Consider the following 17,725-nt stretch of genomic DNA (forward strand, 5'->3'; position numbering starts at 1 on the left):
GAAAATTGTCAGCCAACGCGTTTCGTTCATAGCAATGAACTTCTTCAGGGCAAAAGTGTACGTGACGTCTGAGTTGTGGTAATCATAAAGCAGAGCAGCTGCGAGGGCCTCATTGATAAGGGCTATTGTGCTGCAAGATCTGTACGGACGAGTGAAGAGCAGCCGTCAGCTCTGATAGATGGTAGGCACACTTGCACCATGATGCAAGAGTGCCTGCATTGGCACTAGGCAAACAGAAGGGCGTCAGTGAAAGGAAAGGACAGGAAGTGTGCCGTATAATGTTAAATACGGTGCATTGCTGGCTGTTCCTTTTCATGCAGCGCAGCAAGGTGGCTTGCTGCGCTGCGTGAAAGTTTGATAAATCTTCCCCTCAATGTCTAATCCATTTGTTTGTCCCATTGTAGGAAAGACATGGTAAGAGTGACTTGCTGAATGTTTAATAGCCTGCACATGGTGCTTGAAATTAAACTGTAATTGACGAATACTTATAGTCATAAATAAAATACCCCTGCACAACTGGCATTCTTGGTGCAACAGTAAAAAACAAAAAACTTCTTTGAGGAATTTCATGGGTTGAAATCTGATAATTAGAGAGAAAGGAGTAAGATAGCGTGAGAGGTGAGCTCGACGGAACAGAGAAAGAAAGAGGAGGCAGTTGAAGAGGAATGAATGAATGCATGAATGAATGGTGAGTTAAAATTGAAAGGTTAAGTAGAGGCAAGAGACGAAAATTGGTGTCGAGAGACAGAAGAGGTTGAGACAGTAGTTGTACAGAAAGAGAAATAAGATAGAGTAAGGTAGAGTGAGGAAAGAAGGAGAGTGCTAAGGTAGAAAGAAGCCTGAGATAGGTAGAGAGGTGAAGTATTTAAATATGGAGAGACAGAGGTAAGGTAATGAGAGATGTGAGGTTAAGTGAGGGTTAAAATGAGTGGAAGAGATATACTGACATTTAGATGGACAGAAAGAGTTAGAGATGTAGAGTAGAAGATAGAGGTGAGGTCATGAGAGAGAATGATAAAGACTGGGTTGAGAGAGATCTCGTACATATATGTATTTGTGTGTATATATACATATACATATGTAGACTTGTATATATATTACCTACTGGCGATAGCCAGTAGGTAGTTATAGTTAGGACCACGTTTCCATAGGAAAACCTCAACATTCTATTTTGAATAACTTTGGCGCCGGTCGACGAATCCTCGCGAATTTCTCAAAATAGGTGGGGCGCTACGCTCCGCTCCTACCCTGAAAGTCTCGGGGGGATTCGTCAAGCGGGGGCTGAGATAAAAGGGGGGTCCCAAAACGCGTTTTTCCCATGCATTTTTCCATAGGACCTTTAGAACGAGCTACAGCCCGAATGGCTGAACAGAATTACTCAAAATTTGGCAGAGAGGTAGTCCCTAGGTCAAGGAAGTGCCTTTTGTAGGTTTGGTGTAAATCTGTTCAGTAGATTCTGAGAAAATAGCCTTTAAATCAATATATATATCTGAGCCAGCTTACGGTACGCTTACCGTACGCTTACGGTAAGCGTACGGTGGCGTGCGCGAGCGCGATTCTGATTGGCTCTTAGATCTTAGTAAACATTCGAATCGGCCGAAACCAGGAAGCGGCGGCCGCCATTTTGTCTCTCGCACTGAGAGAGATTTTTAAAATCGGAAGCCCAAAAACATGTAAAGGGGCTGTTTTGACAACTCCCTCCCACATAGTCATGTTGAGGGAGTCCCCAAACATCCCCCAAGTGCAAAAACGGTTTTATTTTTTTTTCGGCAATTTCGCGGGGTACGCTTACCGTACGCTTACGGTAAGCGTACGGTAAAAAAATAAAAATAAAAAAAACACTATCCACACTTACCCCACCCCCTGTGCTTTTGGTGGCCGAAGGCCACCAAATGTGCTGGGCTTATTACAATGGAAAAAAACACTATCCACACTTACCCCACCCCCTGTGCTTTTGGTGGCCGTAGGCCACCAAATGTACAGGGCTTATTATAAGGGAAAAAAACTTAGCATTTAAAAAACCGTACTAATTCACTGAAAAAACCATAGGTTTCACACACGTTATAGTTAGGAATTAGCATTTAAAAAACCTTGCAAATTCACTGAAAAAACCATAGGTTTCACACATGTTATAGTTAGTGGAAATTTTACTGATAAAAAACCAATGAAATTGCCCCGTTATAGTTAGCGCAGGCAACTATAACTCACGCGACCGCAATCCTCTGCTGATGACATATGTGTCTTTATGAAAAAAAAATATTTGTAATATATGTATAGCTAAAAATGTATGGAAGAAGACATGGGCAAATAAGTGTCTAAATACAGTATTAGCATCAGCAGAGGATTGTGGTCGCGTGAGTTATAGTTGCCTGCGCTAACTATAACGGGGCAATTTCATTGGTTTTTTATCAGTAAAATTTCCACTAACTATAACATGTGTGAAACCTATGGTTTTTTCAGTGATATATATATATATACACACACACACACACATACGTGTTGAATATCAAGTTGAGAGAGAGAGGGCGGACACACAGAGGTGTAGAGATGGGTACAGAGAGAAAGAGAGAGGTGAGACAGAGGAAGTGAGGTGTAGTAAGGAGGGTGGTATTTGACAAATTATCTTTTTAATTTAATTGCCACCAACTGCCTCAGAGCATGAAGTTTAAGGATGGTCCATCCGTTCATGCACACTAAGCTTCGGAAAAGCGAACATCCCAGGTGTGAAATTGAAACAGAATTTGTGTTTAAGCACACATATAAGGGCAGGATTTCTGACTGACATTATCAGCATTCCTTGAAATTACTATGGGAGGTACTGCGCCAACATGTTAAACATAAGGAAGCATGTGCCTACGTCAGAACCGTATATTTTAGGATACTACCAATCACAAATTCCCAAAGAAAAATTGTTATAACTTTAAAAAGCGATGTTTCAAGACTTTTGTTTTTTGCATTTTCTTTTAAAACACGTTTAACATGGTAGGATTGCATTTTACGCACAAGTAAATATCGCTACTTGAAAAACCAATTGGTACCTGATCTGATTCGACCATTTAAACATGTCATGCCTCTCAGGAACTTGGTACACTGCTGAATATATTTCTTTATGCAAAACAATCTATACAATATGTAAATATGTAACTGGTACAGGATTTGTGGAAAGGTAGCTATTTAGTCCCAGTCTTCAAAACAACCATTGGCAGGGCTGTCTGCCTTTTGGCTTTTCTAATGCTTGTTTTATTTTGTCATGACTTTTGTAAAACTTTGTGTTTGGGGAAGATGATGGGCCCTCACCAATATAGAAAAAAATTGCGGAAAAGTAAAGTGTGTTTTGATATCGCAAAAGCAGACATTGTTATAGTGTAGCAGACATTGTTATAGTGTACTTTGTCATTAAAGGTACTACTTTATGTATAGATGTGTTTCATGTGGAAAAGGTAGAATGCTATCATTGACAGTGATGTTAGCCACTGGTTAAAGTGGATTGACCAATTGCTCAATATGATGTGCTGTGGTGGGTGGAAAAATGTGAATGACACAACAACAGACCAATTGATGAAGAGGGCTGCCTATATGTGCCTTTAAGTAAGCATATTATATAAGGGATAAAGTACCCCCCTGCGGTACATTATAAGGATATTGCAAATCACTGACTAGTTCCATAGCAATATAGAGAAACGAGGCTGAAGACTGAGTTCCTTTATGAGGTAATTGAACTCAGAGGTGACTTGCAATGTCCTATTCATGTATGGCAGGGGTACTTGATCCGATATATTACATAGTCACACCACCACCTTTCCCAAATACCGCTTAAATCCTTTATGCGTACATCTTTCATTTGAAAGAGAGAGCATGTTTGCAACCATGAAGTATAAAAATGGAACCTCTAGTACAAAATTAATCAAAAACCTGTTCGATATTGTTGCAAAGTCATCAACTTTTTGCTGACTGCCACTGGTGGTAATTGACTCTGACTGACCATGGGGCAGAGTCCAGGGCCACTGTTATGCTGAAAGAGACCCTTAGAATATAGTGAAAACACCTACATATACTAGGGTACACTATGGGTTAGGGTACCCCTGTGATTGGCATGACCTACCATATAAGGCCCTAGTACATAATAGGGCAGGGGGATTGAAACTACCTCTAAGTCCCTAGTATATAATAGCGCATGGCAATTTAGAGGCCAGCAGCCCTTTCTGCACGTGCATGTGTGCACTGCTGATGCCTAAGGTCAGCTTAAAAGCAGCCCTGTGTTGCAGGACTGCTTTAAAAAAAAGTCAATTGTGCCCAAACTCGACTTTGGTGTATGGGCACTTACTAATGGATACCCTACAATGTTTGAGCATATTAGGTACCCCCTGTGTCTCCCCTAAGTGTCCCAGGGGTGGGGGGGTCAGGTATTTATAAGACCGACACTTATAAAATAAGTTTTATATGCCCTTGGGTAAGTGAAATTGCACATTTCACTCCCCACATTGTTATACAATATGGAGGGAGGATCTGCAACATTTTTACCTATTCAGAACCCCTAAAGTCTCACCTAGGTGTTCCAGAGGTGGGGGGTCCTGTAGATATAGGCAGAGTACTTATAAAATATGTTTTTATAAGCCCTGGTGCTGGAAAAATGCCCAAGTCATTTTTCCCATTGGAAATCCCCTGCCATATATTTTAAAATGGCAAGAAGAGATTAACTAATAAATCCCACTAGGAGAAATATAAAATAGCATTCAAAGACTTCCTATATTGATATTGATAAATCCAATAATATGCCAGTGTTGAATTTCTCCTAAAATGTACAGACAAGAAGTTATAAGACTTTCCTGTCTGTAAGCCCAGATCCAGCCTTCCAGTGGCTTGTCCAGATTGTTCAGAGTTAAGTGGATTAGCCAGGCTCTTTTGAAGAGGTGATAAAGAGCCCCCAGGGTTACCCAGCTCTGCTGGGAGGGCAGTGTTCTGTTACATCAGAATGCCAGAGCAGGGGGAGGAGTCGTAAACAATGGACTTCAATGGAAGGGGAAGACACTAGTGTCATTTACAAATCTACTATTTTGAACCCAGCCAGATTCTTAAGGAATAAGCAGATGCCAGGGGAGAGACTATGGAGATTAGCCATCCTAGGGGTGTGTTTAGCCAGCACTTCTCTCCCTGCTGGAAAATCAGCCAAAATGAATTTGGAAGAACTGGTGCACTCTGAGATAAAATAGTGCCACACTTTGAAGGATGTGGTCATACTTTAGGGTGTTAAACTGCCCCCCCCCCATTGAACAAGAGTGCCCTCCTGCTTGACTCAGAGAATTTGGAATAGGTATCTGAGAGGGGCAGAGCCTCTCGGATCTACTGCTTGAAACCTAAAAGAGCAAGAAGGGCCATGCTGAGGAGTTTGATGTGCAATCACTAAGGCCTGCACTCTGCAGATTGTGTCTTGTGCACCATCTAGAACTACAGCCCTGTGTACTACCTTGCTGTAAAAGGACTAACGAGTGGACTCCCTGAAAGTTACAGGTAAACAGAGCTCACCTGGAACATCACTACCAATAATCCTCAACCTGGAGCACTACCACTGGATTTGTAAGGGCTTGCCCCCAACTTTCTTTCATGGACCATCTTGGAGTTTCCAGACTCTTGGAGTAAGCTTGAGAAACTTTGGAACCTTTTGGGGAACATCAAGAAGAAGTTCCAGAAGTTTGGAGCAACTTTTGAAAAAAGCTCCAGAAAAGTTTCTAAGTCAGAAGGTGAAAACTTTGACCGAGACCAACCGCGAGGGGTAGCCACGCAGGGCTCCATCGCGGTTGGCCTGAAACTTTGACTTTGACCCATTCTATTGCGACCAGAAGTCCCAGTAGGCACTATACGTTTCTATGTGCTATATAATGTTAAATCTTTACATAATCATATCTCCGGTTCCCTACATTTGATTTTAGTCATTTTGGTGTCATTTAAAATATAAACATATTTCCTATTTGTATAAATTGTATTGGATTTTTATTGTTCATTGTGTCTTAATTATTTACTGAATTTGTGTTTTTAAATGCTTTACATACCTGTCTTTGAAGTTAAGCTATATATCTCACAGAGGTGATGGAATGCTATTGACCTAGAGAGGTCACTACTGGGTCTATTAGCAGGAAGACAAGAAATAGAATCAAAAGTCTTAATTTATAAAGACGAGTACCCTCACTCACCCAGAGGTGACATGCTTCATCATTGGGTCCCCTCTTGCGCACTGCCACCGCAAGGTAGACAGTGTGGGCTACAACTCTCCACAAAAAATGAGAGGAGCGTGAGGTGTTTTTACAGAGTTACCAATTTAGGCAATGGGAGTAAGGGACAGAGTGCACAATACAAAACAAAAAGGTGCATTAAAATTAGCTCCTGGGTGACAAAAAAGTTTAATTGTAGTCCCCATGGGCTAAAGTAAAAGCATGTGATAAAGGACTGAAAGAATATCCTATTTATCAATGGTCGACATGTTTCTGCCAGTTTGAACATCAATTCGCGGCATTCATCAGGACCTATGATGTTGTCACTCTGTGTATAAACTCAATAAAATAGACATACAAAACCATACTTAATTGAATATGGTAATTCTTGGACAAAGGCACCAGCTTCAGTCAGGTCCGATGTCTACAAAAAACATATATACGTACCATAATTAATATTGAAACCATTACATGTTTCCTGCACCAAACACCACACACGTGAGCATCACAATTCACACGTGGATTCAAAAACGAAGGAATGTGCACTTTAATGCACATCTCACTAAACAGAACAAAACAATAACACAAAAACAACACTCACCTAAGGGGTAATGTTAGTTTACCTCTTCCTTAAGGGGAGTGTGCCCTCAGATCACCGTTTTCTGAGGGTAAAATCAATAGAATCAACGTAAGAAAAGACAGGTCACATTTCTCGTCAGACCACCCTAACAGAATGCCAACATGTCTGGATCATCCTAAAGATGTTGTATATGGATAGACAGCATGGTGTCATTTCTGCCTCATAAGGGGCCAATATAACCCGTCTCCTTAATAAAGATGGATGTATTTTCAAATAAATTACAAGGACCGAAGATGTAAGGCATCATCAACATATACGGGTCCCAAACCGCGAGTGTCTCATATGTATAAAATTAACTTAGACCAAGAGAGACACGCGTAGAAATCACCAGAACAAACTAGCTCCGCAAGTCATAAGCTGTGCCTGAAGTACCAACAAGCGAAACTTCATAGCCTGAATTGAGGTATAGCGAGATAAAAGCAGCCACCACCCCATTTACCTGTCGATACACGGTGTCCTATCTTGAAGTTAAGCTGCCAAGCTACCAAGTGTTGAGCATGGGAATAATATTCTAAGACCTATTCTGATCCCTCAACTGTGTTAGTGGCCTTATTGCCAGCGGTAGATATACATTTTCCCCTACTAATAATCCACTTTTCAACAGACATTTGTTGTTTATAAAAGATATTGGAAACAGTTCAATACAAGTCATTAAAAAAAAAATAAAGCTGCAGTAGGTTCGAATGTGTAGAACATGCAAAAAGACTACAGACTGTCGATAGTGATTAGACTCTGCAGAGGGCGATCGAGATCTCCTTGGTAAACTCTGCACTCTGCCAGGAGTGGTGAAGGGGGGACCATCATGGCCTTCTCCACTACCTTCTGGAAGATCTGAGTTATCCAGGTGGGACCCATCTTGGTCCTCCTGGTCAGGGTTAGATTCCAGGTCATAAATGATGTCACCTCCTGACCTGTCTTCATTCCCTGTCCCACCCACTCTGTCCTGTTCATCTGACCCAGGGGTCTTCCTTAGGTCATCTAACAGTAACATCTCTATTAGACGTTGAGTGTTGGCACTTCTCCCTGTCTTCAGCTTTCTAGAGGCACACAGGGCATTCAATTCTTGGAAGGAAAGCTCATTGTATCTAGAGGGCAGGGAACCACTGGCATCTCCTTTAGTAGACATTCTAAGGGGCATATTAACAAGGCAGCGCTATAAAATTATTGCCGCTTTTGCGGCCGTTTTCGTCCAAAAAGCTGCGATAATTTTATCGCCTTATCAGCAAAGACACGCTATCGCGTGTTTTGCTGACTTAGCGCCGGTTTCCAGCACGCCTAACTTTGCATCGCTAATGAGATGCAAAGTAGGCGTGGCTGTGAAACCAACCAGGGAAAATATCGCAAAGGCAGCTTCGCGATATTAACAAGGAACGTTAATGATTATTTAAATCGTGTTAAGTATGCCTTAACGCAGGAATTTAACTTCTGTTAAATTCCTGACTAAGGCATACTTAACATGGGGGGTGGATTCTGTGGCTAAGACCACAGGCCCCATCATCTAGGATATCGCCGTTTTCCACCATGGAAAACTGCGATATCCACACTATCTCTGGAATTGTTATCGCCTCAGCGATGCACGTTGTTGATAACGTGCTAACCGGGCGATAAATTCCAGAGATAGCCGGCGATAAATATGCAAGCGCTAAGCGCGCTTTGCGATATTTATCGCCGGAGCTTGTTAATATGCCCCTTAGTGTGGTGAGGTGTTTCACCTACCTAACCTACTGGGAACTAAACTCACTGAGGTTGGAGAAAGGATGTGCTAACCCTTGACTTACCCAACACTAAGTTCAGTAGAACTTACTTATTCTAAGCTAGTATTATATGTACCTAGTACTTAGTGGTTTTCATGTAATCAATACAAAGATTTATCTGGTAAAAGAATGAAGGCTTGAATCCTACCCACTGCACACCAATGTGAGAAGTTGGCCTGGTATATGCTGTCCACTAACTAAAGTGGGCACCTTGCACAAGTCCAAACAACCCTTATGGTGATTTAAGAGGTCAAAAATAACCTTAGAAAACTATCCAAGTGGTAGCTGTGGAGAGCATCCTTCAGGTTTAGTCTTGAAGGAATGTTAAGCAGCTTGTTTTACCAGAATGCAACCTCATAGTATTGGTTAAATGAAAGGAAAACCAAACAGTAGTTATAAAAATATGTATTTATTGATATAATACACTCTAAGAATGACTCAGGATCTTCTACACGAAGATAATCACAAAGCACACAATACTGTAGCACAGAAACAATAGTAAATAGCACTAATACACAGTGGGCTCCAAGGGGAGACCAAACCATATACTAAAATAGTGGCATAAAACCACGACTCGAGTCAAGACAGTGTCTAGAGAATGTAGAATCACTGGGACCCCAAGGAACCACCCAAGGTGAGTAAGTAGGGACCCAACAGAGGACAGGTGCAGTGTGGGAACACGACCACAGGCGCCGTAAAATTCTATGGGAGAGTCACGGTTGCAGTTTTAAACTTTAAGGACCCTTCTGAGTGGACTTCGAAGAAACCCCGTGGAACTTAGGAGGTTGGAGAGCCAACCCACCCATGGATACCCCAAGGAAGCCGGGTGCATAGGGCTGAAATTGCGTCGGAAACCGCAGTCAAACTCAATGGAGGACTTCGAAGAAGAGCCCCTGCTGGGAAGAAATAAAGTGTCAGTCGGGATCTAAAGATGGATTCTTTATGAAGAGTACCTGAAAGCAGAGGGAACAGAGTCTGGGTCACTCAGGAGTGACCAGGCGCTCGGAAGATGAATGCCCACAGATGTCGGGTGAGTCAGTTGCGTTGAGGGGGTTCTTGACTTTGCAGCCACTGGGACCAGGAGATGTCGAGGAGCCGGATACGAGCTGTCCCACAAAAAGAGCTTGAGTGCTGAGGGGGTCAGTGTCCGTTTGGAGCACCAACAAGCCTTGGTAGCGGTAACCCATGAAGATGGTCGAGGAAGGTTACGGTTCAGACCAGCGAGGTCCAGGAGTCTCACCAAACACAGGGGGGTCAGGGAAAGCCTGGAGCAACCAGGGGAGCCCAAGAAAAGAAGTTTTGTCCCTCAAGAGGACTCACAGGCCGGAGGCACAGGAGTTGCAAGAGGACATCAAGCAGTTTCACAGAGCAGCAGCCCACAGAGCACTCAGTGTGAGGAGGTCAGAGTTCTTTATAGGAAATGGTGTCAGAGGTTGGGGTTAATCGAAGCCCAGTGCACTTGTTTTGGGAAATCCAACAAGCATATGCACTTGCAAAAGTACGCGGTGCACAGTGATACGGGTATTGCGGCCCCCAGGAGGGATTCTGACCTTAAACTTGGCAAGAGGACAGCTAGGACCTCGAGGAACTTGGAAACCCACCTCTTGTGTTGCTGGAGCTCAGGCCCATCAGACCGGTCAGTTGAGATGTGGTGCCTGCGGTTGCAGGGGAGTGACTCCTTCACTTCAAGGGAGATATCTTCAGTTGATCTTGATGCTCCACAGGTCCTACACAGAGCCTGTATAGTTCTCAGGCACAGGCAATGTTTCATACTGAGAGGGAAACGAAGTCCAGCGAAGTCCACAGTGTCCAGACGGTCGAAGTTCAGTGGTTTCCGGTTTAGAATCTGGTCCACATTGAATCAAGGGTCCTACAGCCAGGTAATCCCTTTTGTACACACAAAGTAGGGTTGGACAGATTCAGGGGACCCTCTCAGGGGAGGGTCTGGACTGTGGGCAGGTTACTCCAATGTCCTTTGTCCAGTTTCATGCCAGAGCTGGAGCCAACGGCTCCGAGGACTGGTTTGAACTGAACTATGCACGGGGACACCAAATGTGCCCCTCATGCAGAATTTCGGTTGCTGGCAAGCGCACCCACCCACTCCTAATACACCTAATCCTGTCTGGGAGGTGGTCACACCTCCCTGTGACAGGATGCCTATTGTTCTGCCTTCCCCTGCTCGAGCTTGGCTCAGCAGGAGGAGGGCAGAAATGTGTCTAGGGTTGGCAGCAACCATTTTGGGCTGCCCAGGACTAGAAGGCTGGTACCGGGAACACCAGGGACCTCACAAAGCTTGTTTTCTGAGGGGTGGAATTGTACCTCCCACACCGGTTACTGTGGTACAATGTTTGACACCAAACACGATAGGGTTACTTTCAGCCATTTTAGTCTTGGTCATCAAGCGGTCGCATAATTCCACTCTATATGTCGTAATGGAAGTAGCACTAACAACCCGGGAGAATGGACTCCGTAGGCTGCAGGGTTGTCCTACTCATGCAGTGGAACCCTCTCACTTAGAACCAAGCACCCTGTCTTCAGGATAGTTAAGGCCTGCTACAGAGGTGACTTATAGGTTTTAAGTGTAGTGACCCTTATATATAGTGAACCTATATCTTTAGTAAGTGGTGCATGCACCAACTTACACAGGCTGCATTGGCAGGCCTGTAGTTCCATTTTGCATGACCTCTCATGGGTGGCATAATACATGCTTCAGCCAATGGGAGGCCTCTGGGGTACCTAATGGGCACATGGGTACCATATACTAGGGACTGACAAGGGTACCCCAGTATCCAATCTGGAGTGTACCTAAGTATATTACATAACAGGTTTAGGGAGAAAGCAGATAGACTGGGGTCCTGATTAGCAGGATCCCAGTCAGACTAGTCAAAAACAGTGAAACATGAAGCAAAAAGTGTGGGTAACCAGAAGAAGAATTCGTTTTGCAAGGAGTTTTGAGGCCTTGAAGAAGACCATTGACTGGTTTAGATTTAAATACCAGTAAAAACATGCTGGCAATTATATGGGGATAAGAGAATCATTGCACTTCAACAGGTATCTACTGGGACTACTTTCTGACCATATCAAGGGTACCCACTAATAAAAGGGAATCCTCAGGTATTTTTACTTTTCACCTGGACCCCTACTACTGTCCTTATTAAAAGTATCTAATTGCTATCAAGGTGGTGTCCACCAGGGTGGTACTCACTTGCTCTGGTGTGGAGATACCACTTTGGATTAAGCATGCCACAATAATATGTGGGTGAGGCAGCCTCTCTAATCAATATCTTTTTGATCCCTTCAGGTGACTTGCACTATGGACAAGAAACATAGAACAGTGTGAAGTGTAGGTTAGCTTCCATCTAATGCACTAATTGGGATCTTTATGGTTAATTAAGAGGATGTATTTGGGTATTTATCCACTTCCTCTCCTTTGGGTAATGTATGTTATGCTATAAGTAGCAATAAAATAATTGGTGATCTTTTTTTTTATCTTTACAGGCACTGAAGACGATCTTCACAAATGTATCAAATGGTCAAAATTCTGCAATCTCACCTCTGAATTTTCTTCTTTTCAGTACAAGGTAAGAATTGTATTTCTTGACATTTTGATTTATAATTTGAGGGGAAATTTAGTGGATGAATGGCATATGAAACAATAAGGTAGCAATGCTGTTTTACATAGTTCAAGTGACTTTTGAAAAAGCCAAAAAGATTATCTTTCCTATGTGCACATTTTGTCAGCCCTCTTTGCAATTTTTTTTATTGATGTCACATATTTGTACATCCATACAAATTATTTTACACATATTGGAAATGTATCTGAAAATTGGTGAAAAGAGGCTAACCAAGCAGCCTTATGAGGCCAGCCAGAAAAGGTTCATGAGGTACTACATCTCAGGAAGCAGCTTTTACCCAAAATGAAAACTTATTTTTAAGACAGTAGAATTGAATCTCTCCACCGAGAAATCAGTTTAAAAGTCGCACTAGTACAAAAAATCCCTTATCCTCTCTACAAATACTTGTTTGCCTCTTGACAAAACACTAATTGCATTCCTTCAAGATTGTAATAGAGGACATAAATGTGTTAATTACAGTCGCAAGAATTGAGATCTCCCAAAAACTGAGGGACAGTAAACTGTAACAGAATTCCATGAATATTCACTATTTACATAAAGGGCCCCATTACGATGTCCGTTGGATGAGCGTCTGACCAGCATTGTATCGGAATCAGGACCACCATACATGGAGTCAGTGGTCCTGCTTCCCTACTTAGGATGCGACCGCCTTCATGGCGTTCGGAAAGCGTATCTTTAGTATTGCTGCTTGTGCTACGGGCTGAAGCACAAGCACCATTAGGAAAATTACACTTTTTAAACATCCATGTACTGTGTGTCAGGCACCATGTGGTGCCTACCACATGATGCACAGATGTTTTGGGGGCACCACAGGTTCCCCCCAGGCCTCATAGTGGAGGCCAGGGGGATGGGGGCCCTGCTAGGGGCCACCAAAGTCCGTTTTCAACAGCCTTTCAATGGTGGTCAGACCGCCATAGAAAGGCTGTGGGAAACATGCATCGTAATCCCGATGCAGGTGCCTGAGTAGTCACCGCCTCCAGTCTGGGGATCACTATCTGCCCTCTGCCCGGATGGGCTCCTAGAGCCTGTCAGAGGCAGAGCAGATTCACCCCACAGGCATCGGTTGGACCGCCCGTATCATAAAATGGCAGTTGGACCGATGCCTCAGATGTCGGGCAGAACGCCACTGACGAGCTGTCAGATGGCCTTCCAGCCGACATTATAATGGGCCCCTAGATCAATAAACTGGAAGTTGCAAGGGCATATGAAATTAAAACCTTTAAATTCTGAATAGTTCAACCAACTCCCCTTCAATCTGGACTCCCTTAGTGCAACCACGAGAGAAGTGCTTAAATACTTTTGTGAACGTCACTCTAATATAACAACAAGAGGGAGTGATTCACTAGTTGACATACATTTCAATCATATGGAACTCACTTAAAGAAACATTTCATGGGTCATTAGCTAACTACTGTTCGAACTTGTAGAGAAGGCAATATTCAAATGGTCCTTCTCTTCACAGAAGAAAGGTGGAACTACTACCCTAATGTAGAAATGGTGTCTTAATGACAAGACTGAGTGCCAGGCAATCAGTCTGTTGTACTTGCATTCAATTCAGTTGGACTTGAATAGCACATGGCTACCCAAACAGGCCTCCCAGCGCTTGATGCAAAACAGCCCCTCGCCATCAGGACTCTTGCCTTCTCTCTTTTCAAATTTGAATTTTCAATGCGTTTTTGTAGTAAAGACTGATTTTTGATTTTCAATTGTGCTTGAATGGTGACCCATCAGAAAGAGCAGTTGTAACCATCTGGACTTTATAAATGGGTCCTATAATCTGTCAGTTCTCACAAGATCTTTATCTCCCTTGCATTTGCACCACTAGTGAGTTGCCCAACATATAGTTGAAAAGTTCAAGAACTTTACATTGACCATTATGTGAGGTGTTTAGTTGCAACCTACCAATAAACAAAGAACATTGCAAAGTTGAGTTGCAGATGTAAATTCTCATCTAAAAGGTCATGCATGTATTCGATTGTACAAGATGTCACCAAACTATTTTTCTTTGGAAATAACAGAGTCTTCCCTAGTTATTCAAACATTAAATAGCTCTATAGTTTGAAAACTCTAGTAGGGTGCAACTTAGATTTATGGTGCGTTTATGTTCTGCACAGCTGAAAGCTAACCTACAAACAGGAAGGCTGTACCTCCCTTTGGTAATTCACATTCTCTGTAATGCTAGAGGGCTTGCGAGCTCTGATCTCTTCATGCACTGATCTGCTCTGCAAATTGGAAAAATTACATACAAAAGATTCATGAAGAAAGAAGCTTGTATTTCTCTTTAACCAATATCTGCTCATTGCAGCAGGAAGAGTTAGGACTTCTTGTAAAACCCAGAGAACATTTCCTTTCTGAAAATAAGTGGATCCCCCTTTTCAGTCACAGGAGTTCTTTATAGTTTGAATACACAAACAGTGCATGTGCCCTAGAGGTAGACTCTACCATGAAATGATTGGTATTCACAGTCGAATTTATATCTAAATGTCATTAATATGGAAAATAGGATCAGGTGTTACTCACAGCGCTTAGAAGCATCACTGCCTAGACTTGCCAGTTTTGTGACTAATTAGAAAGTCTTTGGGGCACACCTTTCTTACAAGGGTTGCTCCTACATTGTCCTTTGTGCCTTGCTTTGATTTAGATGTGTAAGACAACCCGCTCTTCATCTTGATATATTCACACATAGTTGTTTTTCAAGCATATGCCACTGATTGAAACAAACATTATTATAATTAATTTATTTTCGGCCACCCCAGGAAAGCTGATTAGAATCTTAAAATAGCCCACGATTTATTATTTTCTTTTAAGGGACTATATTTAGAGTTTGTCAGTAATGTCCCTTAAATTGTATCAACTTCACAAAAAAAAAAAACATATACGTTTGGATAATTTTCAGTTAAATCTGAGGAAAGTGCCTGGAAGCAGCTTGGACCTGTGAGTGAGGTAAGGGTGAGGGGAGAGGGTGGAGGAGTGGCAGGGGGACAGGGAAGGTTTTTCTCTCACAGGGAGGGAGCATTTTCTGCTACCAAAGTAAATAAAATGGAGAATGAGACTTGGCTGCTGCTTCAGCCTAAGACTCATGAAATTCTGCTGGTTGGACTTACAGGCTGGATAAATCAGGCATGGCTCCCTCACACCCAGAAAACCAGGCTGCGGACATGCCTGCAGACTCTAAATTACGTGAAGCAAACTTCCATGCCATAAATTTGCTCCTCCTTACTCAAATCAGGGCCTATATTTTATGCAAATTCTGCAGCAATTCATACTGTTTAATAGAAGAAATATAAACTAAAACAAAATATTATTGGTGGAATCGTACAGTGAAGTTCCTTGACCAAAGTTTGACTCAACATAATTGGTTTCTGAAATAATTACATATTCTAACATTTGAAGTAATATGGGTGTTACATTCACGTGCTATGTGATTATGAAATTGTTTGACATATGAGGTTAGACCTGACACCCTTGGGTGTAGTGCCTCAAACGTTTTGCATGCACCCCTCCTATTTTATTGAATTCATTTTTGTTGGCCTTGGAACTCTGTGCACTTTAATACTATTAACCAGTGCTGCAGTGCTTACTCTCTTAACATGGTACAATTGGCGTACAACCTGATTGGCATATTTAATTGACTTACAAGTCCCTAGTAAAATGGTATACAATATGCCCAGGATTGGTAGGTTAAAGGCTACTAGAGCTTTAGTAGATATATTTATTGGTGTTCACACAACGTCCATATCATCCAAGTGCCCATTAAAAATAACATTAGAAAACAGAGGTCACTAATCCCCTTTAAAAACATTACAAAATTCTGATCTGAAGTGGCTTCTTCATCTCAGAGCCCCATCTCTGCCGAGTACAGAAGGGAACTATTTGGGCTATTTTGAGTATCAAGTTCGTTCATCTTGCAGCCCTTCTCATGAAGTTCTTCAGCCCCTTGTGAAAAGTGTCAGGATCCATGCTATTCTTGTTCTGGTTCAAATATTGCCTGCACAACGATAGAGCTGTGTGGGCGTCCTCAATACTGCCATGTGTCTCTCCATGGATCTTCAGCTCCAGGAAGTACCAGGCCAAGAAGAATTGGGAAATTATGATTTTTCATGGCTTGTGGAACAGATAGACTGTGTTAATCAACTGCTCTTTTGGAAACTGTAAATTTATGACCTGGAGGTCCTTTTGGAGCCCATGGCCCACAAACTTGACCCCGATATCAATAAGAAACAACAGCTTCAGATATGTAAACTTAAGGGCGGTTAGGTGCTTGGAGGAGATTTTGGCATCCAAGGTGCCGGGCTTGATGCCAGAGTACTGAGTCAAGTAATCAACAACCTGCTTCTGAGTGGGAAAGTAGTAATTAATGAAAGGTACCCCTTCATTTGAGCCTTGTCCCGGGACACAGGTGGTCCATGCCAGGTTAGGTTACTTTAAGGTGATAGTGGACTTGGTGCAGTCACTATGCAGTTCTGCCTCTTCCTGATTCAGTGTGACAAACTCTGAGTCCAGCCCCACCAGTTCTCCCACCTGCGGAATCTTATTCAGCAGCAATGGATGGAGGAGACGTGGCACTAGCGCTGTTTCTGTGCTATTGATGGCTCAGCCAAATCAACACTGGGTTCAGTTGGGTTCATGATGGTCAAGTTGTACTTTGAGTTCGGGTTTCTCTTGGCATAGAAAAGGATTCCAGGCACTTTCCAATTTGTGTCGAACTACACAACCTCACACTTGTCCACAGGCTTGAGGAGTAAATCATTGCAGAAAGAGGTACCACTGCTGATCTGTGATGTGCTCTTTTCTTTGACAGTACGTTTACCCCACTTTGATGTATGCCACCAGGATGCCCCCAGTCCCTAGTTGACCTGCAGCACTGTTTGTGCCACCCCTTGAAACATGTCTTAGGCTTGCCATTGAAGCTTCTATGCAGTTTTAAACTACCAATTCGACCTGGCAAACTAAACCCCTTGCCAACCCTAAAATTCCCTTTTTATATAAGTCACCCCTTAAGTTGATCATGAGCAGCCTGTAGGTCAGGGTGCAGTGCATTTAAAAAGTGGGACATGTACATGTCTTGGTACTGAAAAACTCACAAATCTGTTCTTCACTAGTGTGATGCCTACCCCTCGCATAGGATAACATTGGGTTACCTTGTCACATTTAATACGTGCTAACCTTTGTTTGGGATCAGGAAGAAAAGTCATGTTTGGTGTTGAAGGAATTGGAATTCAAAATCCTCTTTAATGGCAAAGTCTGATTTTAAGTCACAATCGTGAAACTGACCTTTTCAGAAACTTGGCATTTTCTTGTAATAACCATTTGGTGTCTGTAGCCTGTTCCTGGGTCACAGACTAGATGTAGTTGGCAGTTGGCATTTGTGTAGTCCTCCCAGACAGCCAGACAACAGAGTTACTGGGTGTTGGCAGGATGGGCCATCCAAGCAGGATGAATGGGCAAAGCTGTGCACAGCTCCACTTATACTCCATAGAAACTTCTTTA

General features: G+C 42.7%; 1 protein-coding gene across 2 annotated transcripts in view; it reads left to right on the forward strand.

The window, feature by feature from the left end:
• Positions 1–17,725, forward strand: part of CDH20 (cadherin 20) — a 1,519,872-nt gene that overhangs the window by 314,484 nt on the left and 1,187,663 nt on the right. For both annotated transcript variants that reach the window (XM_085606877.1, XM_085606876.1), the window contains exon 2: positions 12,099–12,181. The gene's annotated coding sequence lies outside the window, so the exon portion shown is untranslated. The remainder of the gene's footprint in view (positions 1–12,098; positions 12,182–17,725) is intronic.

Source organism: Triturus cristatus, chromosome 5_2, assembly GCF_964204655.1.
Source record: "Triturus cristatus chromosome 5_2, aTriCri1.1, whole genome shotgun sequence".
NCBI lineage: Eukaryota > Metazoa > Chordata > Amphibia > Caudata > Salamandridae > Triturus > Triturus cristatus.